Here is a 27,518-nt window from a genome sequence, read left to right as displayed (position 1 = left end):
AGCAACCCAGTATGGTAGCAATGTAGTGTGATAGAATACACCTCTGTGCATATTCCAAAATCAAGAACAAATGCAAATAATTTGTGATTATTTTAATGCATTTTTCCAGCGGTTGCTATTGTTACTCTTTTTTGTCTTAAAGCTGACATATCCTTGCTTTCCTTCATACCACGTTCCTTTTTTAACCTCCCTCCTTGCAAATAGCCAGCCAGGCCGAGGCCGATAGCATACACTGAAGAGAAAGGAGGGATGAAAAATGGAGCAGGAGGGAGGCGTCAACCACATCAGTAAACTTTCTGGACCGGTTGGACTATGATGTCATGCTTTCCCTGCTCAGCTGCCATTGGCCAACCTGGGCGCAGCATCTGCTGGCTGGTGAGTCGCCGGAGGAGGTTCAGACCTTTCAGAGCTGCTTTGAATCAGGGCTAGTTGCCCTGGCAACCCGGGTGGTGCCGGCCCCTCCTCCTCCTCAGCCCTGAAGAATGGGGCTGCCCCATCCACCCACCCCCAAAACGGAATGGGGCCTTCCATCGGGAATAGGGCCTGGAGAGGTAAGGTCCCTCCAGAAAAGAAGGTGGGTTTCAGTCTGTGTGTATATGTTCTTTGTCACCCACTGCAGGATCCCAGCAACCTTGAGGATCGGAGCGAAGGGAACTATGGAAAGGCGCATCAGATGGTCAATAGCGGCACATGCAAGCAAGAAGGAGGCCCTGTGTCGCCTGGGAATTTTAATCCAAAGGTTAAAGGAGCTCTCCAAGGTACTGAGCCCTCCCTGCCAAATGGAAACAAGACCTTGGAAAACTCTCTTGAATGTGCTGTCGAACGCTTTCATGGACGGAGGAGCCACCGGTGGAGTAGTGGGTTAAAGCCTCGTGACTTGAAGGTTGGGCTGCTGATCTGCAAGCTGCCACGTTCAAATCCCACCCGGGGAGAGCGCGGATGAGCTCTCTCTATCAGCTCCAGCTCCATGCGGGGACATGAGAGAAGCCTCCCACAAGGATGGTAAAACAACAAAAAATCCGGATGTCCCCTGGGCAACATCCTTGCAGACGGCCAATTCTCTCACTCCAGAAGCGACTTGCAGTTTCCCAAGTCGCTCCTGACATGAAAATAAAATGGCTGGAATCTGTCAGGGATTCCTCTTCTTCAGAAGAGAAAGGGGAGCAGGAAATGTTCATGAATCTGAGGGTGAGTTGGAGTCTGAGGAGAAGACTTTGCTAGTACAGTAGAGTCTCACTTATCCAAGCTAAATGGGCCAGCAGAAGCTTGGATAAGCAAATATCTTGGATAATAAGAAGGGATTAAGGAAAAGCCTATTAAACATCAAATTAGGTTATGATTTTACAAATTAAGCACCAAAACATCATGTTTAACAACAAATTTGACAGAAAAAGTAGTTCAATACGCAGTAATGTTATGTTGTAATTACTGTATTTATGAATTTAGCACCAAAATATCCCGATATATTGAAAACATTGACTACAAAAATGGCTTGGATAATCCAGAGGCTTGGATAAGCGAGGCTTGGATAAGTGAGATTCTACTGGACCCTCATTCCAGGAGAGGCGAAAGGAAACAGAGCAGAGACGTCGTTCAGCTAGATTAGCTGTCAGAAATGCAGCTGAGTAATTAGTAACTGCCCTAGCAGCTGGGAGGAGACCCAGGGCTATAAAAGCAGAAGCAGGTGCAGCCCGCTCTTGCTGGTAACAAACTGACTTTACTGCCTTTACTCTCGTTGTGCCTACTCCAAGTCTGCATCTGGATTTATGCCTGTTTCTTTGTCTGAAGTAAGACTTCCTGGCTTTCTTTTGCATTATTTCACTGAGTGTGCTGTACTTTATATTTTACTGAAGTAAGGTAAAGGTAAAGGTTTCCCCTGATGTTAAGTCCAGTCATGACTGACTCTGGGGGTTGGTGCGCATCCCCATTTCTAAGCCGAAGAGCCGGCATTGTCCGTAGACACCTCCAAGGTCATGTGGCCACTGGCATGACTGCATGGAGCGCCGTTACCTTCCCGCCGGAGCAGTACCTATTGATCTACTCACATTTGCATGTTTTTGAACTGCTAGGTTGGCAGGAGCTGGGGCTAACAGCGGGCACTCATTCCGCTCCCGGGATTTGAACCTGGGACCTTTTGGTCCCCAAGTTCAGCAGCTCAGCGCTTTAACCCACTGTGCCACCAGGGGCCCCCTTTGCTGAAGTAAAGCAGTTTTCATTTACTTACCACAGTGTCTTAAGGCTGTTCTTGAAAGACAAAACAGGACAGAATCACTGGGTTGTTGTGCATTTTTCACGCTGTATGGCCATGTTCCAGAAGCATTTTCTCCTGAATCAATCAGAGGCAGCTAACACCTCCGAACAAAGGATTCCCCAGGCAGGAATGAAGCTTGCAAGGCCATTAATGATAATCAAGGTGATTAATTACAACATTCACACTGGTCTCCAACAGACAAGTATCCTTTTTCCCACCCTGGACCTTCCACAGATATATAAACTTCCCTTGCTTAGTTTTCCAATATACTTCACAACCTCGAGGATGCCTGCCATAGATGTGGGCGAAACATCAGGAGGGAATGCTTCTAGAACATGGCCATACAGTCCAGAAAATGCACAACAACACAAACTCCCTTGAAGTTTGTATTACTGTGGCCCTTTATCCAAGGACTACTGTTCCCAGTATAGTTATGAAGGAGGGAAAGATGGAAACAAGAGGAAAAGGAAAGAAAGGAAAGGAAAAAGCAAAAGAAGAAGAGGAGGAGGAGAAAAGGGAAGGGGGGGAAAGAGAAGAGAAAAAAGAGAAGAAGAGGAGGGGGGGGGAGAAAGGAGAATCCTAGAATGCTAGAGTTGGAAGAGACCACATGGGCCATCCAGTCCAAACCCATTCTGCCGAGAACCAGGAAAATTGTATTCAAAGCACCCCTGATAGATGGACATCCAGCCTCTATATCAAAGCCTCCAAAGAAGGGGCCTTCACCATACTCTAGGCCAGTGGTTCTCAACCTGTGGGTCCCCAGGTGTTTTGACCTACAACTCCCAGAAATCCCAGCCAGTTTATCAGCAGTTGGGATTTCTGGGATTGAAGGCCAAAACATCTGGGGACCCACAGAGTGAGAACCACTGCTCTAGGGCAGAGAGTTCCACTGCTGAACAGCTCTCAGAGTGAGGAAGTTTTTCCTAATGTTCAGGTGGAATCTCCTTTCCTGTTGTTTGAAGCCATTGTTCCGTGTCGAAGCAGGAAATAAGTTTGCTCCCTCCTCCCTATGACTTCCCCTCACATCTTGATCCATGGCCCTCATCATGTCTCCTCTCAGCCTCCCCTTCTGAAGACTAAACATGCCCAGCTCTTTAAGCCACTCCTCATAGGGCTTGTTCTTCAGACCCTTGCTCAATATAGTCACCCTCCTCTGGGCACATTCCAGCTTAGGGTCAACATCTCCCTTCAACTGAGGTGCCCAGAATGGGACACTATAGATGTAGGAGAAACGTCAGGAGAGAATACTTCTGGAACATGGCCATACAGCATGGAAAACTCACAGCAACTCTAACAGATAGTTTTGCTTCCCAGTTGCAGAAATAGGATTTTACGCATTACATATTCATTTTTAAAAAGGTATTACTGTATATACTTGAGTATAAGCCGACCCGAATATAAGCCAAGGCACCTAATTTTAATTAAAAAAAAAAACTGGGAAAACACTGACTCCAGTATAAGCCGAGAGTGGTAAATTTCAGAAATAAAAATAGATACCAATGAAATTACATTAATTGAGGCATCACTAGGTTAAATGTTTTTGAATATTTGCATCAAGCTCTAATTTAAGATAAGACTGTCCAACTCTGATCCAATCATTATTCTCATCTTCTTCAATGTAAATGTGCTTATGTATCCTTTTAATAATAATAGAGTAAAATAATACATGTAACAATAATAATAATAATAAATACAGGAAAATAATACAAGTAATAATAAATAGAGTAAAATAATAAATGCAATAATAATAATATTAATAATAATAATATCAGAGTGAAATAATAAATGTATTAATAATAATAATAAAGAGTAAAATAAATGTAATAGTAGCAACAATAATTGAGAAAAATAATAAAAGTAATAATACCAATAATAATAGAGAAAAATAATAAATGTACCATATATTCTCGAGTATAAGCTGACCCAAATATAAGCCAACCAGGACCTTCACCCAAGTATAAGCCGAGGGGGGCTTTTTCAGTCTTAAAAAAAGGGCTGAAAAACTAGGCTTATACAGTACTTATTCTTTGTTTATAGTTCACCTTTATCTCCTGCTCTTGCTGCGGGGCCTTCAAGGGGCTGCACATGGCTCCATTCCTACCTACAGCATCCTCACAAGGACAACCCTTTGAGGGAAGAGAAAGTGAGAGAAAGAGCTGTAATGCTGCTAGGCACTCCATATTTTCCAACATTTCCGATTGCAACTGGCTTGGTTTTGCCATTGTGATGTGCCTTCAATACGCCTGGTTATTTAGGGTAAACGCATGAATTCTGTTGAATTTTCTGAGGATTTAGCCCTTTTATTCTCATTACTTTTAATGGAAAGGGTGGAAGGCAGGATGTTGCTAACAATCCCTGCCAAGTACAATGCATCCTTCAGATGATGTAAGTTATCATTTTGGGAAGGGAAAGTTCTGGTTTCCACAGCAATAACAAAGAGGGAGGTTCCCGGCTGCCACTTTGGGTGCAGACTTCATTTCAACCAAGGTTTGTACAGGTAAACATCTGAGTCGACGCTGCCTAGTATTACATGAATATTCCAATGACATATAAGAATGCATTACTGTACTGAAATACTTCTGGATTCTGGATGAATGGATTCTAATCTGGGACATGCTTAAAATTTTATATAATGTGATTTTATTTTGCAATGGTATTTGTTTTATATGAATTGTTGTTTTGTAGATTTTTTTATATGAATTGTTGTTTTTACATTGTTTTTAGGCATTGAATTTTTGCCTATTTATTGTAAGCTGCTTTGAGTCCCCTCGGGGAGAAAGGCGGGGTAAAAGTGATGTAAATAAATAAATAAATAAATAAATAAATACAAATTGGTTGGAAATAATACAGATTTGTTGCAGTACATGTTCCAAAACTGGCATTGATTAAAGGCACGACAATAATACAGCAATCCTTCACTGAGTCATTTCCATGCAACTATGGGGGCATTAATATGGTTTGACAAGACTTGAACTGCCATGGATCAATGCTACAAATTCATGGGAGTTTTAGTTTTGCAAGATCTTCCCTGCAAAATACTTGTTGATGCCTAACAGAACTACAACTCCCAAGATCCCATAGTATTGAGCCATTAGAGTTGAAGTATATCCATGCTTCAATGGAAAAAAACAACACAAAACAAGGTGATAATAATCCATGACTTTCCAGGTCTTGAGATCTGGATCCCAAACGTTTCTATACTCCTCTTAATCTTAAAATGCCACACAAAGGGTGCATCTACACTGTAGAATTAATGCAATTTGACACCCCTTTACATGGCATGGTTAAATGCTATGAAATCCTGGGATTTATAGTTTGGTGAGGCACTGGCATTCTTTGGAAGAGAAGGCGAAAAGCATTGTAAAACTACAACTCCCAGGAGTCCAATGCAGTTAAAATGGTGTCAAACCACATTCATTCTACACTGTAAATGCACCCAAACATACATAGATTATTTCAAAACCAGGATTCCAAGCAAAAATACAATGCAATCACAGGGATGTAGGATCATGATAGCATCCAACAAGTGTTGGACTACAACTCCCAGCATTCCTGAACACACTGGCTGTGCACACTAGGGATGCTGGGACTTGCAGTCCAACAATACCTGGAAGTCCCCTTGCTTCCAATCCCTGGTCTACAAATACAAGTCCCATTGAGTTCATAGAATCATAGTTGTAAAAGACTTCATGGGCCATCCAGTCCAACCTCCTGCCAAAAAGCAGGAAAATTGCATTCAAAGCATCCCCAGCAGATGGCCATCCAGCCTCTGATCAAAAGCCTCCAAAGAAGGAGCCTCCACCACACTCCAGGGCAGAGAGTTCCACTGCTGAACAGCTCTCACTGTGAGGAAATTCTTCCTGATGTTCAGGTGGAATCTCCTTTCCTGTAGTTTGAAGCTGGATTTGTTCCCAGGTCCCTTGGAGAAAAGAAGCTGGGATTTGGTTCTCATTCGATGTCACTTCCAGCCCCAATTTTGACAGCGCCGCTATATTTCAACGTAATGATATGTAAATATGAAAATTAACACACTCCAATTAAGCCCCGCCAGACAATTCCGACTGTACTTAATGGACATCTGAATCTATTGCTATTAGAGCTCATTAGGCGGCTCCCGAATGCCAGTTAACTAATTCAATATTTTATCACTCCTCAATAATAAAGTAATGTAGTGTTACGCCCACCCAAACACAGCGGAATCCATCCTTCAGAGGGAGATTCAGTTTTTAATTTCCGAAAGAAAGGGTGGAATATATATATATATATATATATATATATATATATATATATATATATAAACCTCACTGGAAGAACTAACTATAATGTACTTAAATTATAGAAAATAGTAATATTCATCCATATACCGTATATACTCGAGTATAAGCCGACCCGAATATAAGCCGAGGCACCTAATTTTACCACAAAAAACTGGGAAAACGTATTGACTCGAGTATAAGCCAAAGGTGGGAAATGCAGCAGCTACTGGTAAATTTCAAAAATTAATTACATTAATTGAGGCATCAGTGGGTTAAATGTTTTGAATATTTACTGTATTTCAAAGAAAAACAGTAAACTAACTCTGTAAGTGGAAAAGCAACAATAATTTTATAATAATAATCATCATCATCAACAACAGCTTCATTTGTACCCTGCCCTATCTCACTCCCCATGGGGACTCAGGCCGGCTTCCAACATACCAACAGGCAAACATATAATGCCTACATATATAGATATAGATCTATCATTATATATACTAATTTCACATGTGTATTTCCCCCTGAAACCTTTGCAAATCCTCTATGTGCATTTTCCTCCTGCAATATTTCCAAGCCCGATTTATCAATGTTTATATCTATCTAGACATCTGTGTGTGTGTGTGTGTGTGTGTGTGTGCGCGCGCGCGCACACACACGCATTTTCCCTCTACACTTGCAAACATGTGAGGGTAAAATTAATATAAAATTCACATATAAAATTAATGTATACATATAGGAACAGATATACAGGTACATGGAAATCTCTAGTTATCTATATTTACATAGGATTTGCAAAGACCTGTAAACATATGAGGGGACAATTCATATATTAATGTATTTATAGGGGGAACATCTATATAAATATTTAGAAGCTTTGGGGTATGCATTTACCCAAGGAAGAAATGCAAGCAAAGCCCCCCTAAAAACAACTTTGTCCTCTTTTCTCCTGCCCTTTCCCACCACTTTTCTTTTTCCCTTTTTCAAACTCTAAAAGTAGCCAGAGAAGGTTTTTTAAAACTTCTGTCCCCCTCCCAAAAAGCCCACCTCATTTTTGTTTCCTTAGGAATAAAAGAAATACACACCTTCTGTTGCTCTCTTTTCCCTCCTTCCCTCCCTTTGGACTCAAATGTTCTTGCAATAATAGTAGTAGTAGTAGTAGTAGTAGTAGTAGTAATAATAATAATAATAATAATAATAATAATAATAATAATAGCAATGAATCATGCAAATTTGCAAGAATATCTTTTTTTCTTCCCCTTCTGCCCATGCAATCTGGCTTGCAAGGGTTTCTCTCACACTTTCCTTTCACTTTTAAAAACATTCGCTTCGTCTCTGTCTCTCTCTCTCAAAAACATATAAGATAACCAGCCTGGGAGGCTGAGGCAGAGGAGGGAGGTTTTGGAAAAGAAAACATACTGTGGCCTCCAGGCTCTGCTGCTGGCTTGACCTTGACCCGAATATAAGCCGGGGAGGCTTTTTCAGCTCATAAATAAGGGCTGAAAAACTCAGCTTATCTTCGAGTACATACGGTAATATATATGGATTTAATATTACTATTCTTCTCATCCAAAGAATGCCGGTGCCTCACTAAACTACAAATCCCAGGATTACATAGCATTTAACCACTGCACATAAAGGGGTGTCAAACTGCATTAATTCTACAGTGTAGATGCACCCTTTGTGTGGCATTTTAAGATTACGAGGAGCATAGAAGCGTTTGGGATCCAGATCTCAAGACCTGGAAAGTCATGGATTATTATCACCTTATTATCACTCTGAGATAGATAGATAGATAGATAGATAGATAGATAGATAGATAGATAGATATATATATATATCGTAGAGGACTTTCATATTCATATGGGTTCATAATTATTTTGTTGTATTTTGATAATGCCATACTCCGCCTTGAAGCGAGGCATGTAATAAATAAATTATTATTATTATTATTATTATTATTATTATTATTATTATTATTATTAATTTTTATTTTATATGCTGTTATATTGTATTGTTCTGGGCATGGCCCCATGTAAGCCGCCCCGAGTCCCCATTGGGGAGATGATGGCGGGGTATAAATAAAGTTTTATTATTATTATTGTTATTGTTATTGTTATTATTCCAATCTGAGGAATCTGTATGGTGGAACCACTGCAGTTGATGTGAAATCACAGTGCTACGTATAAAGTTTCCCAGGATATCAGCAGCTTCAGATGTAGCTCAATGCAATGGAGGCCTGGGAGTTGTAGTTTGGGAAAGAAGACCTTGGAAAGCTACAAACCCCCAAATCCAATGGCATTGAGTCATGGCAGTGAAAGTGGAGCCGAACTGCATTCATTCTACAGTGGGCTAATCTGAAAGCTGTATTTTTGCATATCTGACAAACTCAAAAAGGTATAACTTGTTTCAAAATAGCAGAAAAACAGGTCTGCAACCAGATAGCTGTGCATTCATTGCTTAAGGAATTTTTCAATACCGGAACAACAAAGTCAAGGGAAGTCAAGGGAAAACAGAAGTAATGAGAGAAGAATTCAGAGGAATGGCAAAAGGAGGGAAAGACAAAACAAACGTCTTCCACTATGTGTGGTTTTGAATAGCTTTGTGTTTTCATCTGTGTAATAATCATCACCACCACCATCATCATCATCCAGGAATCTATCTGCTGTATTAACCGAGGTGTATCTATAATCTTTTCCATTTTTGGGTGAAATTTTCTACTTAAGTGGTCTGCAAACACTTAGAAATGAATGTGGTCATCGCTAATAGCCAACATAGATTTCTCAAAAACAAATACAGTAGAGTCTCACTAATCCAAGCTAAACGGGCCGGCAGAAGCTTGGATAAGCGAATATCTTGGATTATAAGGACTGATCAAGGAAAAGCCTATTAAACATCAAATTAGGTTATGATTTTACAAATTAAGCACCAAAACTTCATGTTATACAACAAATTTGACAGAAAAAGTAGTTCAATACGTAGTATTGTTATGTTGTAATTACTGTATTTACGAATTTAGCACCAAAATATCACGATATATTGGAAACATTGACTACAAAAATGGCTTGGATTATCCAGAGGCTTGGATAAGCGAGGCTTGGATTAGTGAGACTCTACTGTAATGCCATGGAAAAAGGTCCATTTACACAGTTTCACAGATTTCTGCTTTCAGTAACACAGCCTCTGCACTGTAAAATTAATATAACTTGACGTCACTTGAATTGCCATATCGCTTAATGGTATAGATTCCTGGGAGTTGTAGTTTGGCAAAGAAGGCAAAGGGCCTTGCAAGACTACAACTCCCAGGATTCCACCACATTGAGCCATGGCAGTTCAAGTGGTTTCCAATTGCATTCATTCAGCAGCATAGATGCACCCTGTATCAGAAGGATAGGAAATTCAATACATAACTTATTTAGCTTATCTTACTGCAATTGGAAAGAATCGAAGGTGGTGATGTGAAGCTTCCCACGCCACGAAATCAATAGAGAAAGGGATAAGGCTATCTACAAAACTCAACACTTTCTAGATGCTTGAAACAATGGATTAAGTAAGATATGAGGGTTGAATGAAAAGTAATGCCTCCACCTTCATTGCTTGGGTTTGGATGGGAATTTATTTATTTATTTATTTATTTACAGCATTTATATTCTGCCCTTCTCACCCCGAAGGGGACTCAGGGTGGATCACATTACACACATCAGGCAAACATTCAATGCCTTTTTAACATAGGACAAAGACAAACAACAAACATAGCTCCGAGCGGGCCTCGAACTTATGACCTCCCGGTCAGTGATTCATTGCTCTCCCGTCTGCGCCACAGCCTCGGGCTACCCTATATACTCAAGTATAAGCCGACCCGAATATAAGCCGAGGTACCTAATTTTACCACAAAAAAACTGGAATAACTTATTGACCCGAGTATAAGCCGAGGGTGGGAAATGAAGCAGCTACTGGTAAATTTCAAAATAAAAATAGATACCAATAAAATTACATTAATCGACACAGCAATAGGTTAAATAATGTATATATATGGATTGGATATAGATATTACAGGACCTGCAAACATATGAGGGGAAAATTCATATATAAAATTAATGTAGATAGATAGATAGATAGATAGATAGATAGATAGATAGATAGATAGATAGAGATATATAAGTACATAGGGATTGCAAATGCATGCAGGGAAGAGTTTAACAAATATTTCAGGGGAAAATGCTTTTATAAGATTAATGGATATATATTTTTCTCCTTCCTGACTTCCAAGGGCATCTTTCCCTTTTCAAAACATTCCCTTGGTTAAGAGCGAGGTAGGCTTTGGAAAACACACTGATAAGGGAGGGTAAGAGAGAAATATATCATATATTGCAAGCAATTGCCTCCAGGTTCTGTTGCCCGGCCTTGACCTTGACCCTATTATAAGCCGAGGGGGTGCTTTTTCAGCTCAAAAAAAGGCCTGAAAAACTTGGCTTATCTTTGAGTATATACGGTATTTTAATAAATCAAACACAGAAATAATCCTTAGAACTTACTCTTTAACTACCACTATTTACTTTTCACATAATCACCAGACAATTGGATACATTTCTGCCAACGATGAACAAGTTTTCTGAAGCCGTCACGGAAGAAGACAACACTCTGTTTCCGCAACCAGTGTCTCACAGGACCCATCGTGCACAGATCTTCCGATAGCTAAGCAAAGCAATAATGTGACCCACACGTTCTTGTGAAATGCCAATTATGCTTGAAATTTCTCTCTGAGTGATACGACAATCATCTTGAATCAATCTGTCAACCTTTTGCTTGTGAAACTTGTTGGTTGCTGTCACAGGACGTCCAACTCTTTGTTTGTCACGCAAGTCAGATATTCCCACCTCAACATCTTTAAACTTACTCACCCAACGACGCAGAGTGCTCACATCAACACAATCACCATAAACAGCTTGAATTCTCTGGTGAATTTCCTTTGGGGTGACACCTTCTGCTGTCAAAAATTCAATTACTGCACATTGCTTAAGTCACATTGACCGACCGTCTGCGCAGGGTTCCATACTTCACACTTTAACAACACAACCGTTCAATGCTAAGGCTTCCCACCAAATGGAACTGTAGAAGAGAGTCTACTGAACAAGCCAGTACCTGCCGCATACCAGTACTGCCATCAGTTGAGGAGTTACGAAGGCGGAGGCATTACTTTTCATTCAACCCTCATACAAGGCGGAAGATTGAAGAAGCCCAAGAGCCACAAGGTGTAGTGCTCATGCATTAGAGAGAAATTTTACCATGTACAACCCAAAAAAAGCTGAGCAAGAGTCTTTTCACTTCTTGTTTTGTGGCAGCTCTGCAGTTTTGCAGTTTCAGCATTGCACTTTGTAATATCAAGATTGCAGTGGAAAGAAACAATTGCATCAGAAAGCACAGCGATTTCGGAGTCATGGTTTGGGTGTAATGCAACTACAAGAGAGACACAGCATCATGGAGCTTTGACATCAACAGCTTTGACATCTGGTGCGTCTACACCAGTGATTCCCAAAGTGGGCACTACCGCCCCCTGGTGGGCGCTGCAGCGATCCAGGGGGCGGTGATGGGCACCGGTGCATTTGGGGGCAATGAATAACTGTAAGGGCGGTGAAAGCATAAAAGAAATAGAAGATTTAGAAAATTTGATTTATGTATTCTGCTCATAATGCTTAATTTTTCTTTGAACAACGTGCTGGACGTTGGCTCGGTTCCCGCATACTCCCTCACTTGCACGTGAACATTGCTACTACCAGCAGATTTTGGAGCATGCCATGAATCAGGAGATTTCCCATAATTATTACGGGAAAATTATGGCGTAATATAACTCTACGTTAGACTGTTGTGATATTGTGACAAGTTAAAGTTAACTAACAAATAGTGCAAATATAATTGGTGAGTATTATTTATTTTGTAATAATTATATGCGCTTTACAATTAATAATATCATGTTTATTTATTTCATTAGTATTTACAGTAGAGTCTCACTTATCCAACATAAACAGGCCGGCAGAATGTTGGATAAGCGAATATGTTGGATAATAAGGAGGGATTAAGGAAAAGCCTATTAAAAATCAAATTACATTATGATTTTACAAATTAAGCACCAAAACATCATGTTATACAACAAATTTGACAGAAAAAGTAGTTCAATACGCAGTAATGCTATGTAGTAATTACTGTATTTACGAATTTAGCACCAAAAATAACAATTTATTGAAAACATTGACTACAAAAATGCGTTGGATAATCCAGAATGTTGGATAAGCGAGTGTTGGATAAGTGAGACTCTACTGTATTTTAGTTTGTTTTTTACAAAAATATTTTTGAAAATTAAAAAAAAATATTAATTAAAAATACCTCCATAAAAAATATTTTTTCTGCAGATAATAATGGCTCAACCAAAGAAAAAATGTAGACAATATAATATCAAATATTTGAAATATGGCTTTATTGAGTCGCCTGTAAACAATACATTACTAATGTGCCTGATTTGCCAGAAAGTTTTACCAAATGAAGCTATGTAGCCTTCCAGACTATAAGAACATTTGACTAAAATTCATGGTGAAAAAAAAGATAAGGAATTATCTTATTTTCAAACACTAAAAGAAAAATGTATCAAACAACCGACAATGGAAAAACTCTTTTCAACCGCAACCACACAAGATGGCGATGACTTGCTTCATTACTGATTGCCAAATCAGGAAAACCTCATACTATAGGTGAAGAACTAATTATACTGGCTATAAGTGAAGTAATACGTACTGTGCTACACAAGCCAGCATCTGATATTATCAAGAAAATTTCGTTGAACAATAATACAGTGCAAAGAAGAATTGATGAAATGGCTCAAGATGTTGAAGATTCATTGTGTGGCTATTTAAAAACATCTCAGTTTTCTATTCAACTTGATGAGTCAATTTCGTTAGGAAATGAAGCTTTACTTTTAGCATACGTGTGGTTCACAAAGGAAGAACAAATTTGCCAAGAATTATTATTTGCTAATTATTTGCAAACTGATACTAAAGGAGAATCAATATTTCATGCATTGGATGAGTTTTTTAAAGAAAAATAAATACCTCTGAGTAATATTCTATCAGTAGCCACAGATGGTGCTCCAGCGATGGTAGGGCGCTACAGGGGTTTTCTTGCATATTTAAAAAAGGAGGTGCTGAATGCATTCACAGTACACTGTATCATACATCGTCAACATCTATTTGCCAAAAATTTAAGCGCACACCTACATAATTCATTACAATATGTAATTATCATAGAATAGTAGAGTTGGAAGAGACCACATGGGCCATCTAGTCCAACCCCCTGCTAAGAAGCAGGAAATCGCATTCAAAGCACCCCCGACAGATGGCCATCCAGCCTCTGCTTAAAAGCCTCCAAGGAAGGAGCCTCCACCACGGCCCCGGGGAGATTAAAGCTATCAACACAATCAGAAGCAAATCATTGAATGACAGATTATTTAAACAGCTTTGTATCGAAAACTATGAAGAATGTAATTGTTTGCTGCTTCATACAGAAGTTTGTTGGTTGTCAAAGGGTGTGTTGCACCCCAAGGCAGTGTGAGCACTGGAAACCAGACAGAGACCAATAACCATATAATATCTTTATTAAAACAAGTATAAATTCAGGAATGAATAAGTGGAAAGGTTGAGTAGATTATAGTATTTTGTGAAGAGGTATGAATTAGTCCAAAGAGTTAAAGAGAAATGTCCAATATTATTGTCCAAAGTCCAGAAACCGAAACACGCTCAAAACTGTTGGAAAGCTCTTGAGCGAGAAACAACGAGGAAGCAAGGTTCAATAACAGAGTCCAAAGTCACTAGGAAGTCTTTGATATCAAGGCAGGAACAAGACAAAGCAAAGACCAAACTTGATTCAGGAACAAGGCAAGGAAGTAGATTTACTCCAGGTCTACTCAGGAGTCGTGGCTCGGCTTGGCCACCAGGAACAGGAAACTTGGCTTTGTAGAATCAGGAGCTGGAGTCGGTGAACTGTTCTCAGGAAATAGCTACGTTGACACCGCAAAGTGTTCACAGTGCAAGGCATTTTTATGGAACTTAGATCTGATCACAAAGAAGGGAAGCCAAACTCCCCAGAGGTTCCCAAGGGAATCTTCTATCCATTATCCCCTCGAGATGCCAAGCGATTACTCCTTTGGATCCCTTGTTTTTGTGATCTCTGGCGATGCAGAAACTCCCTTCTGTTGAAGGACACATTCTCTGGGGAACTCAGAACATCTGGTTCAGCAATGGGAGTAATATTTCCAGTTTCTCTCCCAATTAAGGAACCATCCGAGCTATCAACAGCCGGCAGCTGTAATTGGAAGGAGCTCTGCGGACTAGGTAAAAAGTCAGAATAAGCTTCATCCTGGTCAAAGTTCATTTCTGAATCAGGTTCAGAAACCAAAGGTGGCTGAGGTATGACAGGGTGCCTGTTTAGATAGGTTTTATAAGCTGTTAAACTCGGCGCTGGAGTTCTTGAAAGGTAAAAATGAAGCTTTACAATCCAATTTAATTCAATCCAAAAATGACATCGCTTACTTGACCAACTTGTTTCAAAAATTTAATGAAAGAAATCTTCAGCTTCAAGGTGATGAATTGAATTTAATAAAAACAAAATCTGTTATTTCTGCATTTGTGACAAAGCATTTTATGTACAAACGAAATTTTGGACGAGGGGGATTCAGCCAGTTCCCAAATTTATCAAGAGCAGAAAAAAAAGATGAAGACATACTTTCTTATTGTAAGCACTTGGATGCTCTCCATGTAGATTTTAATCAACGATTTGATGATATTTTGAAAATGAACATACCTGATTGGATTTTGGATCCTTTTTCAAGTGCAAACACAAAAAAATCTCCATAGTTACAAGAAGAACTGATGGAAGTAACTACAAATGATGAATTGAAATTGAACAATTCTAGCTGCAAAAGGAGATCCCTACGGCTTATCCTGAAATATGGGCTGTAATTCAAAAGTTCTTAATTGCATTTCCTTCATCATATTTAGTGGAACGTGGATTCAGTGCAGTAACCAATTTATTAACAAAAAAAGAAACCCATTGCAAATAGTCAATCGCGGTGATTTAAGATTACTGCTGACGAAAATAGAGCCGAGGATTACTAAATTGGTAGCAGCATAACAGGTTCATCCTTCTCATTAAGATGATTTCAAATGTTTTAACTTTTTTTGTATTACCTTTCTATTCTGAGTTCAAAAAATAGTTTCATAATTTCAAACTTCAATGTTTCTAATTTACACCTTTCTTTACTATATTTTACGAAAAAGGTAGAAACATTAATACATATATCTTTCTGTTTAATTTCTATTAAAATTTTAAAAAATTAATTTCCAGGGGGCACTGAGTAATATTTTTTCTTGAAAGGGGCGGTAGGCCAAATAAGTTTGGGAACCACTGATCTACACTGTAGAAAGAATGCAGTTTAGCCCCACTTTAACTGCTATGACTCAATGCTATGGAATCCTACAAGTTTGGTGAAGCACCAGCAGTCTCTGACTTGCAATTTGACTCCTGTCTTCCAGAGCAGCAGTAAACAAGCTTGGTCCTTCTTTCCCGTGACAGACCTCCAGGCATCTTTTTGTTTTGTTACCTTTGGAGTTCAGGGGCAGTTCCTGCCAAAGTCTTATGCAACTCCTCCGGGGTTCTCCTCCTCCCTGGGCTGCTTTGGACACAACAGACACAACACTGCCCTCGGCCAACTCTCGCAGTTCTGGATCGGCTTCATGGACCTTCCAAGGGCAGAGGCATCGCATCATGTTCCGCATTTCACCTCCAGACTCTCATCAACTAATGGATACTAATGAGAACTGACATTGCAACCTTCAAAATGCTCTTTATGGCAACATCTCAACTCTTGAGTATTATTTTGAGGTTTTTCTTAACATCTTTTTCCTTTGAATGTTATGGATAAGAGTGTGCTCACACTATAGAATTAATGCAGTTTGACAACATTGCTATGGAATCATGGGAGTTGTAGTTTTACAAGGTTTTCAGTCTTCTCTGCTGAAGATTGCTGGTGCCTCACGACATGACAACTCGGAAGTGCTATATTCCTGCATTCCTGCATGGTGAGGCTTGGACTAGATGGCCCTTGGGGTCCCCTTTTCTATTATTATATCAGCTCAATGAGTTTTGTACAAGCGTTGGCTAAGCATTCAGCATTTGATTCAACAGGTCCCAAGAATGTTGTAGCTATGTAGGCACAAAAGATGGAAACAACAGTGAAAAGTGAGGTTTTCAGGGCTTGGCACTTGTCTTAGCAAAAAAGTGAGCTTAATGCACTGGGAAAACCATGCCATGACTGATAGACATTCAGTGCTAGAGATAGACTTTGATGCCTCTGACAAGACTGACTTCATAGGACCGTTTGTTTGGAACGGAGGTGAAGCAACACAGCACCGCTCCGTCTAAATGACTTAACCCTCTCCTTGATTTTCCAGTTATTCTGGAGATTGCTTTATGAAAAGAATCCCTTTCTATTCTGTGACATTGGGCTGGAAACATTGCCTGTCAGTTGACTTGGAGATCTCTCATTCATGTTTACATGTGCCTCGAAGTCAACTGTTGACTTATGGCAAGCCCATGAATTAGTTAGGAAAACTCAAAGGCAATTTTGCCAATTTTTTCCCCTTAAATAACGCCTACAGCACTTGGTATGTCTCTCATCAAAGTACTAACCAAAGCTGACCTTGCTTAGCATCTAAGATCAGATGGAATCTGGTGCCTTTGGAATATTATGGCTGTTCTGTTTTCTTTGACGTGTATTGTTTTGATGCAATTTGTTAATATGTCTTTTTGCTGGCTCTGAATGTGTGCCATATGTATTGGAGACTGCCCTGAGTCCCTTCGGGGAGATAGGGAAGTCTACAAATAAATTATTATTATTATTATTATTATTATTATTATTATTATTATTATTATTATTATTAAGAGCCAGAGGAGTCTGTTTGTTTGGGAGATCTTGGTTTCAGGGTTGTTACGTGTTTTGGGGTAGTATGGCCATGTTGCGCAACCTCTGAGGATGCCTGCCATAGATGTGGGTGAAATGTCAGGAGAGAATACTTCTGGAACATGGCCACACTGCCCGAAAACACACAACAACCCTGTGATCCCGGTCATGAAAGCCTTCGTAAACACATAGATAATGGTTTGAATCTCTGGAGTCTGCCTAAATGACTTTGGGCAAGTCACACTCTCTCAACTTCAGAGGAAGGCCAAGGCAAGCCAATTCTCAACCAATTCTGCCAGGAAAAGCCCATGATACAGGGATACTCTCTCATCCCAAATGAATGACTACAGACTACCTCTGTGGTCTAGTTATTTGCACAATACTACACTCCTTTGTGGGGAAAATGACCTGATATTCCCTGGGATTAGATGAGGGATAGTTTCTCCTCTAATATGCACATAGCCTCAGCTTTATTTGGGCTTGCAACTTTGGAAGAAACACAGATAATCTAAATCTAAAATTAGAACCGGCGCTGTCAACCCGTGTAGCCCTTTGCGCTTCCAGACCTTGGTGACAAATGCCTGCCTTTCATTTGGTTGCTGGGTGGAAGCTGACAACTTTCCTAGTTGACAAGACTTGGGCCGAGAAGAGCAACCTTGAGACGGGAGGATGTGACTGTAATGTGACTGGATTGCTAATCAGAAGGGATATTTCTCAAACCTGTTTCTGGATCACATAGTCTAGAGAAGCGTTTCGGAGACCAGAAGAAGCATTTTGGCTCATGGCGATACGTCGATTCCTCGTTGACCAGTGATGGTGAATATGCCATTACCACCCATTTCATTGAAAGAGAAATGATTCATCGATTAAGAGAAATAATATACCAGTTTATATTAGGATTGGACTTCTGATGTACATTGATACAGATGTAAATAGAGGGAGCTACTTCTCAAAGGGATCACGGGAGACCAGGAGAATGTGATTCAATGAGACTGAAGTAACTATGGAAGATGCATCTACACTGTAGAATTAATGCAGTTTGACACCACTTTAATTGCCATGTCTCAATGCTATAGAATCATGGGAGTTGTAGTTTAGTGAGAGCCCAGCACTCTTTGGCATTATAAAACAACATCTCCCATGATTTTGTAGAATTGAGATGTTGCTATTAAAGTGGTATCAATTACATTAATTCTACAGTGTAGATCCACCCAGATTTAGATATTTGACTCATCACCCCTCCCAATATTATTCTTATTGTTACTGGAGGTTTTGAAACCAGTTGTCCAAGGTGCTGAAGCTCCAAGATAAACCAATTCAGTGTTTGGGACAGCTCTTTTAAAACCTGGAGTGGATTCACTGCTCTGCTGACATGGAAGCCACCAACCAGCTCCGGATTTAAACATCCCTAAATGGAGATTACACATGGGCCACCAATGTTGTGGAGAAAATTTCTCCAGTACGAAACTTGCAGCTAAAGATAACCCCATCTTTCAGCAGCTTGTAACATATGCAATCGATTGCTCATGAAATGAGAAGCAGAATGTCTCATCTGTGCCGCCAAGAACCTCATGTGTCGAGCGTTGCTCATTTCTTCCAACTTGCACCCAAGAAATAATCACTTCCAAGGCTCACAAAGGGAAGTGCTCGCTTACTTGGTTTGGTTCAGAAATGGATTGATCTTACCAAAAGGAGCTTAATGTCCAAACACCCCAAATTCCCAAACTTTGATTCAGAAACAAATTTATTTTACCCAAAAGAACTTAATGTCCAAATACCAAAAATTTGATTCAGAAACCACTTTATCTTGTCCAAAGGAACTTAATGACCAAATACCACAATACACAAAATAACCAAACTTTGATTCAGTAACCACCTTATCTTACCCAAAGGAACATAATGTCTGAATACCCCACACACAAATACCCAAATGGCTGAATGCCCAAATACCAAAACTTTGATTCAGAAATATTATCCAAATGAATTTAATATCCAAAAACACAAAATACTGTACACAAAATAACAAAACTTTGATTCAGAAACCAAGTTATCTTGTCCAAAGGGACTTCCTATCTAAATACCCAAATAAATATCCAAATGTGCAATGCGGCGAAATGGGTTAAATCCTTGTGCTGGTTGAACTGCTGACCTGAAGTTTGCTGGTTTGAATCTGTGAGATGGGGTGAGCTCCTGTCTATCAGCTCTAGCTTGCAGGTACATGAGAGAAGCCTCACAGCAGGATGCTAACACATCCAGGGGTCCCCTGGGCATCGACTCTGTAGACAGCCAATTCTCTCACACCAGAAGCAACTTGCAGGATGTGCTCAAGTCACTTCTGACACAATTTTTAAAAACAAAATGATCAAACTTTGATTCAGGAACCAATCTATCTTACCCAAAGGAACGAAATGCCAATGATCTAAACCAGAAGGAGAAGTAAGGAATGGGTGGCACCCCAAAGACCCCATTTGGTCTGATGAAAAGGCACACAAGGGAAAGCCCTGCCTCGGAGCCATCCATTCCCCACACTGCTATTTTCATGTTAATGCATGGCACCATCTGCTTCTCTCAAGGTCCCAGCCTTGGGCGCAGAGAAATCAGTGGCCTTTATGAATGCCAGGCCATCCAGAACATCGGTGACACATTGGTTGTTTTCCATGGTTCTAATTGTCACAAAAACGTATCGCGAATTGTCGTGTCGATCACTCCCTGTTGACTCAAGCGGTGCAGACAAAGGAGACATGGATTTGTTAGGAGGAAAAACCTATTCAAAGTAGATTCTAGTTGCTGTTGTTCCCCCTCAGACTCCACTCAGAAAGGACTCTTCTTCCACTCAAGGTCATTTCATTGTCATCATAAAGACTCCGCTTCCACAGAGCCCACTCTGTTTCCCAAGGCTGTGCAAATCTCTTGGAGAGGGATAAGTGGGCTCTCCAAATAAGCCATTGTTTCTAGTCTCTTCCACCTCTCTCTAAATAAACTGCAATGCATGGCTACTTCGAAGAGCCAGTATGGAGTAATGGCTTGAGTACTGGACTCTGGAGATCAGGGTTTGAATCACCATTCACTGGGTGGCCTTGGGCAAGTCACACACACTCTAAAAAGGGCCATGATAGGACAACGTTAGGGTCAACATCCACCAGAAACAACAATTGATACAGTACATTGATCCCAAAATTGAATCATAGAATAACAGAGTTGGAAGAGACCACATGGGCTATCTTGTCTTACCCCCTGCCATGCAGAACAAACACAATCAAAGCATCCCTGACAGATGGCCATCCAACCTCTGTTATGTTTTGGACCCCAACTCCCAGAATCCTCCAGCAGTGGCCATTCTGCCTGGGAGAATCTGGGAAATACCAAATAACACATTTCCAAACTCTGAGTCTTAGCTTCACATGACTTTGTGCCACCTAGCCAAAGTTTTATATTTTCATGTTACTCTTCCTTCCAGATTACAACTCCAGTGTGGATGCACCCTTAGTTATGCTATCACGTTGATTTGTACTTCTAGGAAAAGAAGCCTGGAAATGAAGTCTTAGGGAAGGGGCCACAGGAAAAGGAGATCTCTTTTTTCACTCTCCGCAGATACATTTGCAAGATGAGAACTGCAATTTATAGCTCATTCTTAACATTTGCCGAAGCTTAAGCCGGGCTCTTGCTATAAGCCGCTTAAAAGCAGCGTTTAGCTACAAAAGTTAGAGCCCCTCCGCCACCCTGCCATGGCTTTTGTGATCTGAGAAGGCAAGTCAGGAGCCAGGGATCTTGCAAGAAACTTCCAGGTCAGGAAGGACTGCGGAATCCAGGGTGCATCTACATGGTCGCATTAAGGCAGTTTGACACCCCTTTAACTGCCATGGCTCAACTGCTATGGAATCAAACAAGTAGTATTTTGGCGAGGCACCAGAACTCCTTCTCAGAGAAGGCTAAAGATGTTATACTACTACAACTCCCACAATTTGATAGTACTTTTTAAAAATCATGTCAGAAAAGTCATTTCTGCAAGAACATACTGCAAGTCTCTTCTAGTGTGAGAGGATTGGCTGTCTAGAGAGACTTTACCCAGGGGACGCCCGGATGTGTTACCATCCTGCTGGGAGGCTTCTCTCATGTCCCTGCAAGCTAGAGCTGACAGGCAGGAGCTCACCTCATCTCAGATTTGAACCAGCAGCTTTCAGGTCAGCAACCCAACCTTCAGGTCAGCAGTCCAGTTGGCACAAGGGTTTAACCCATTGTGCCACCATGTCCCAGCAAGCTAGAGTTGATAGGCAAGAGCTCACTCCGTCTCACGGATTCGAACTGGCAGCCTTCAGGTTAGCAGTCTAGTCAGCACAAGGGTTTAACCCATTGCACTACCATGTCCCCGCAAGGTAGAGCTGACAGACGGGAGCTCACTCCATCTCATGGATTTGAACCGGCAGCCGGTCAGCAACCCAACCTTCAGGTTAGCAGTCCAGTCGGCACAAGGGTTTATAACCCATTGCGCCACAATGTCCCCACAAGCTAGAGCTGACAGACGGGAGCTCACTCCGTCTCACGGATTCGAACCGGCAGCCTTCAGATCAACAACCCAACCTTCAGGTCAGCAGTCCAGCTGGTACAAGGGTTTAACCCATTGCGCTACCGCAGCTCCAACTTCATAGCACTTATCCATGACAAGGAGTCCTTGTGGACAACAAGTTAAACATGAGCCAGCAATGTGATGCGGCTGCTAAGAAAGCCAACGGGATTCTGTCCTGCATCAATAGGGGAATAGCGTCTAGATCCAGGGAAGTCATGCTCCCACTCTACTCTGCCTTGGTCAGACCACACCTGGAATCACACTGTGTCCAATTTTGGGCACCACAGTTGAAGGGAGATGTTGACAAGCTGGAGAGCGTCCAGAGGAGGGCAACTAAAATGATCAAAGGTCTGGAGAACAAGCCCTATGAGGAGAGGCTTAAAGAACTGGGCATGTTTAGCCTGCAGAAGAGAAGGCTGAGAGGAGACATGATAGCCATGTACAAATATGTGAGGGGAAGCCATAGGGAGGAGGGAGCAAGCTTGTTTTCTGCTGCCCTGCAGACTAGGACGCGGAACAATGGCTTCAAACTACAGGAAAGGAGATTCCACCTGAACATCAGGAAGAACTTCCTCACTGTGAGGGCTGTTCGGCAGTGGAACTCTCTGCCCCAGACTGTGGTGGAGGCTCCTTCTTTGGAGGCTTTTAAACAGAGGCTGGATGGCCATCTGTCGGGGGTGCTTTGAATGCGATTTCCTGCTTCTTGGCAGGGGGTTGGACTAGATGGCCCATGAGGTCTCTTCCAACTCTACTATTCTATGATTCTATGATTCTATGATTCTACAATTAAAGTGGTATCAAACCGCATTAATTCGACAGCACCCACCAATTTCCTTTCTGGAGAAATGAACATTTAAACGTTGCCTTACTAGAGGCCAAAATAGTTGTAGAGAGACATCTAAGGACACATGATATCTATTTATAATGCATATATCTTATTTAAATGCTGAGCACGGACCAGCAAAACACATGATGATCCCAAAGCCATCCTGATAAGCCCATTTGGATACTGAACCTATTCTGCTACAGTTCACTGTTTTTGCTTGTGACTGGCTGACTGTGTTTTGCATCGTGAAATACAGCCTGAAGGAAAGGGAGAGGATAATTTGTCCTGGGTAAATCATCAGCAACAAAACATCAAGTTTTAAAAATAGGATTATTAGGTTCAGATGATGATTCTCTCCTGATCAAAGATATATTTATAATATTTGTGCCTTCAGGTTGAGTCTAATTTATGGAAATCCTGGGGCTTTCTTGGGATGTTTTAGCTGGATGATGACTTCCTCTGAGGCTGAGAGAAAGTGACTTTCTCAAGATTCTCCTAATGGTCCTATCCGATTGTGTCTCCGCCCCAATTACTCCTCTGTCATCCCATTTTTCCAGCTGCTTTTCAAACGTTGGAAAGCATGGCTTCATTTGCTCCACCAATTTGGATAGAAACCATGCTGCACTTCAAGTTGTTGCAGGATTGCACCTCCCAGCATCCCTGTTTGGCATCAGGAATGCTGGGAACTGCATCCCAACAGCATTGAGAAAGCCACATGATTCCCATCCCTTACCAAAGGTTGCAATAATAAAAAAGGAGTGCAATAGGAAAAAGAACCAGATTTATTACGGCACGGCTTTTCATGGAACCGGTCCAGGAAAGCTTGGACGATAATAAATTGGCTCCTCATTAAGCTACTCTGGGATTTTGAGCTGATTCAATTTGTTGGGGCTTGTTGCCTGTCATTCTATTTAGGATTTGTGCTGTGAAACTGCACTTTTCATGGAACGGGTCCAACAATTGGAGGGTACAACTGGGGGACCTTTAATAAGTCACACACTCTCAGGAAGTCATCCTCCAGCTCTACACTATATAACGGATGAAGTGTGACCCTACTTTCACTGCCCTGGCTCAATGCTATAAAATCATAGGAGTTGTAGTTTGGTGTGGATCCAGAAGTCAGATCTTGGGATATAGGGGCAGTGTGGAAGGGTCCGAAGACTTCTATTGCATTTCTCCATCGCACCAATGGGTCAGCCACCAATGCACCAAGCTTCTGATGAGCACCTTTACCCCCAACTTCTCCTTCAAACACCACACGATACTTACAGAGTGCACCTTGTACATAACATGAGTAGGCTCACCAGGGAAATCTGTTGAACCATTTGGGTTGGAATCTTAGGTGCCTCATCTTATCCACAGGAGATACATATCCTGGTAATGGAACCTGAGGATTTGGCATTAATTGAGCTTTCACTTGGTTATCAGAAACAATCTTGTTGTCAATAGATTTCATGGCCAAAATCACTGGGTTACTGTGAGTTTTCTGGGCTGTATGGCCATGTTCCAGAAGCATTCTCTCCTGACTTTTTGCCCACATCTATGGCAGGCATCCTCGGAGGTTGTGAGGTCTGTTGGAAACTAGGCAAGTGGGGTTTAGATCTCTGTGGAATAATATCCAGGATGGAGAAAGCAGTGTTTGAGGCAAGTATGAATGTTGCAATTTATCATCTTAATTAGCATTAAATTGCCCTGCAGCTTCAAAGCCTGGCTACTTCCTGCCTGGGGGAATCCTTTGTTGGGAGATGTTAGCTGGCCCTGATTGTTTCTTGTCTGGAATTCCACTGTTTTCTGAGTGTTGTTCTTTATTTACTGTCCTGATTTTAGAGTTTTTAAAATAGTGGTAGCCAGATTTTGTTGATTTTCATAGTTTCCTTCTTTCTGTTGAAATTGTCCACAGTGGCTTCTCTGTGTAGTCTGGCATGGTGGTTGTTAGAGTGGTTCAGCATTTCTGTGTTCTCAAATCATATGCTGTGTCCAGGTTGGTTCATCAAGTGCTCTGCTATGACTGACCTTTCTCATTGAGTTAGTGTGCTGTGCTTTTCATGTTCCTTGATTTGTGTCTGGACAATACTGCGTTTGGTGGTCCCTATGTAGACTCATCCACAGGTGCCATGGTATACGGTAGACTCCTGCAGAGGTGAGAGGATCCCTCTTGTCCTTTGTGGAACGTAGCATTTGTTGGATTTTCTTAGTGGGTCTGTAGATAGTTGGTAGGTTGTTTCTTCATCCGCTTCCCTATGCAGTCAGTAGTTCCCTTGGTGTATGGGTGGGCCTTTGTCTTCCCTCTGGTGACTTGTTCTTGGCCCTTCAGCTCCTCTGATGTCTGTGGTGGAGTCTCCAATGGCCTGTAGAGCCCAGTTTAGGTGGTTCAGTTCACCTTGAAGGAGGTGAGGTTCACAGTTTCTTTTGGCACAGTTTGCCAGGGCTTTAATTGCATTTCTTTTTTTATTTGGGCAATGGCTCGGCTACTCAATGCTAATCAAGATGATCAATTGCTACATTCACACTTGCGTCAAACAGACAAGAGTTCTTTCTCCTGCCCTGGACATTATTCCACAGATATATAAACCCCACTTGCCTAGTTTCCAACAGACCTCACAACTTCTGAGGAGGTCTACCATAGAAGTGGTCGAAATATCAGGAGAGAAGGAGCCCCCGGTGGAGTAGTGGGTTAAAGCCTTGTGACTTGAAGGTTGGGCTGCTGATCTGCAAGCTGCCAGGTTCGAATCCAACCCGGGGAGAGCGCGGATGAGCTCCCTCTATCAGCTCCAGCTAAATGCGGGGACATGAGAGAAGCCTCCTACAAGGATGGTAAAACATCGAAACATCTGGGTGTCCCCTGGGCAACGTCCTTGCAGACGGCCAATTATCTCACTCCAGAAGTGACTTGCAGTTTCTCAAGTCGCTCCTGACACACACACAAAAAATCAGGAGAGAATGCTTCTGGAACATGGCCACACACAGCCTAGAAAACTCACAGCAACCTAGAAGCAATCTTGTTCGTATAAAGTCCAATGACCCAGCTTCTTCTCTTTGCTCCTGTTCTATGGTTTCTTTGGCAGGGCTTTTACTATATCAGCTATTGCTGCTATTGCAATGTAAATTGATAGAAAGGTAGGTAATGTTATGAATAATCAAAATGTGGTTGAGATAGTGCTTGTAGTTCTGGAGGGACTCTAATGTTTGACTTGGCAGGGGGACTGGATTAACCAGTTAATTTCGGAAAGGCTTGAGAAATTTAGTAAAGGGAAAGGTGATGGGAAATGCTGGAAGTGTGGAAAACACATGGGAGATTTTATACACATGTGGTGGGGCTGTAAAAAGGTAAAACAGTTTTGGCAGGTTATTAATAAAGAAATGGAAAAAATAACTCAAGTAAAATTTGAATTAAAACCAGAGTACTGTAAATTGGTAAAATAAGGAAGGAAAACACCCTAGGCCCTAAAATATGGGTGGAATTTGCGGACAAATGTTCAGAACTGTAGAAAACATGATTTGATGTGCAAAGGATCTGGAAGGGAAACTTTATATTGTTTGGGGGATTGTTAATTTATGTCGTTTATGTCTTAAGGGTAAAGGTAAAGGTTTTCCCCTGACGTTAAGTCCAGTCGTGACCGACTCTGGGTTGGTGCTCATCTCCATTTCTAAGCCGAAGAGCCGGCATTGTCCATAGACGCCTCCAAGGTCATGTGGCCAGCATGACTGCATGGAGCGCCGTTACCTTCCCGCCATTGATCTATTGATCTACTCACATTGGCATGTTTTCGAACTGCTAGGTTGGCAGTTCTTTTATGACTTATTCTGCCTCTTTTTCTTTTTTCTTTTTTTCTTTTTTTCTCTCTTACTACAATCTACCGGTAGGCCCTAAAATATGGATGGAATTTGCGAAGAAATGTTCAGAACTGTAGAAAACATGATTTGATGTGCAAAGGATCTGGAAGGGAAACTTTATACAGTAGAGTCTTACTTATCCAACATAAACGGGCCGGCAGAACGTTGGATAAGCGAATATGTTGGATAATAAGGAGGGATTAAGGAAAAGCCTATTAAACATCAAATTGGGTTATGATTTTACAAATTAAACACCAAAACATCATGTTATACAATAAATTTGATAGAAAAGGTGATGCTATGTAGTAATTACTGTATTTACGAATTTAGCACCAAAATATCACAATTTATTGAAAACATTGACTACAAAAATGCGTTGGATAATCCAGAACGTTGGATAAGCGAGTGTTGGATAAGTGAGACTGTACTGTAATATGTTTCTTAATCTATTACATTGTTCTCATATTTTCTTGTATGTACTTTTAAAAGCATAAATAAAAAAAATTTAAAAAATCATGAGCAAACCAGGTTTTGACCTGAAAATTTTCAGGAGTGGTTTGAACCCCCAAACGGCACCTTGGTTATGGGCTTGCTCCCCAATAATTCCCCCCCCCTCCTTCCCTGGCAGACCTTTCTTGTCCTCCGTGGAGCGGGTGAGGCGGGGGCTTCACGGCGAGGGCTGCGGGGGCTCTGGGAGGCTCCTGGGCCCGTCTAGCTGGCCTCGAGGGGTCCCCCTGGGAGCCCCATCCTGCAGCAGGGGAGGCAGGGACCCCTCGTGGCTGGCC

The 27,518-nt window shown here is 41.3% G+C and overlaps 1 protein-coding gene and 1 long non-coding RNA gene across 2 annotated transcripts in view; one reads left to right on the top strand and one right to left on the bottom strand.

The window, feature by feature from the left end:
* Nucleotides 1-27,518, bottom strand: part of pak3 (p21 (RAC1) activated kinase 3) — a 101,162-nt gene extending 73,644 nt beyond the window's left edge. Inside the window, exon 1 of the mRNA XM_062963867.1 lies at nt 27,364-27,518. The gene's annotated coding sequence lies outside the window, so the exon portion shown is untranslated. The remainder of the gene's footprint in view (nt 1-27,363) is intronic.
* Nucleotides 209-5,162, top strand: LOC134294063 (uncharacterized). Its single transcript, XR_010001046.1, has 2 exons — nt 209-375; nt 620-5,162. It is a non-coding gene; the product is annotated as an uncharacterized LOC134294063 (long non-coding RNA).

This window comes from Anolis carolinensis, unplaced genomic scaffold, assembly GCF_035594765.1.
Source record: "Anolis carolinensis isolate JA03-04 unplaced genomic scaffold, rAnoCar3.1.pri scaffold_12, whole genome shotgun sequence".
In the NCBI taxonomy this organism is placed as follows: domain Eukaryota; kingdom Metazoa; phylum Chordata; class Lepidosauria; order Squamata; family Dactyloidae; genus Anolis; species Anolis carolinensis.
This window is presented reverse-complemented; position numbering and strand designations above follow the sequence as displayed.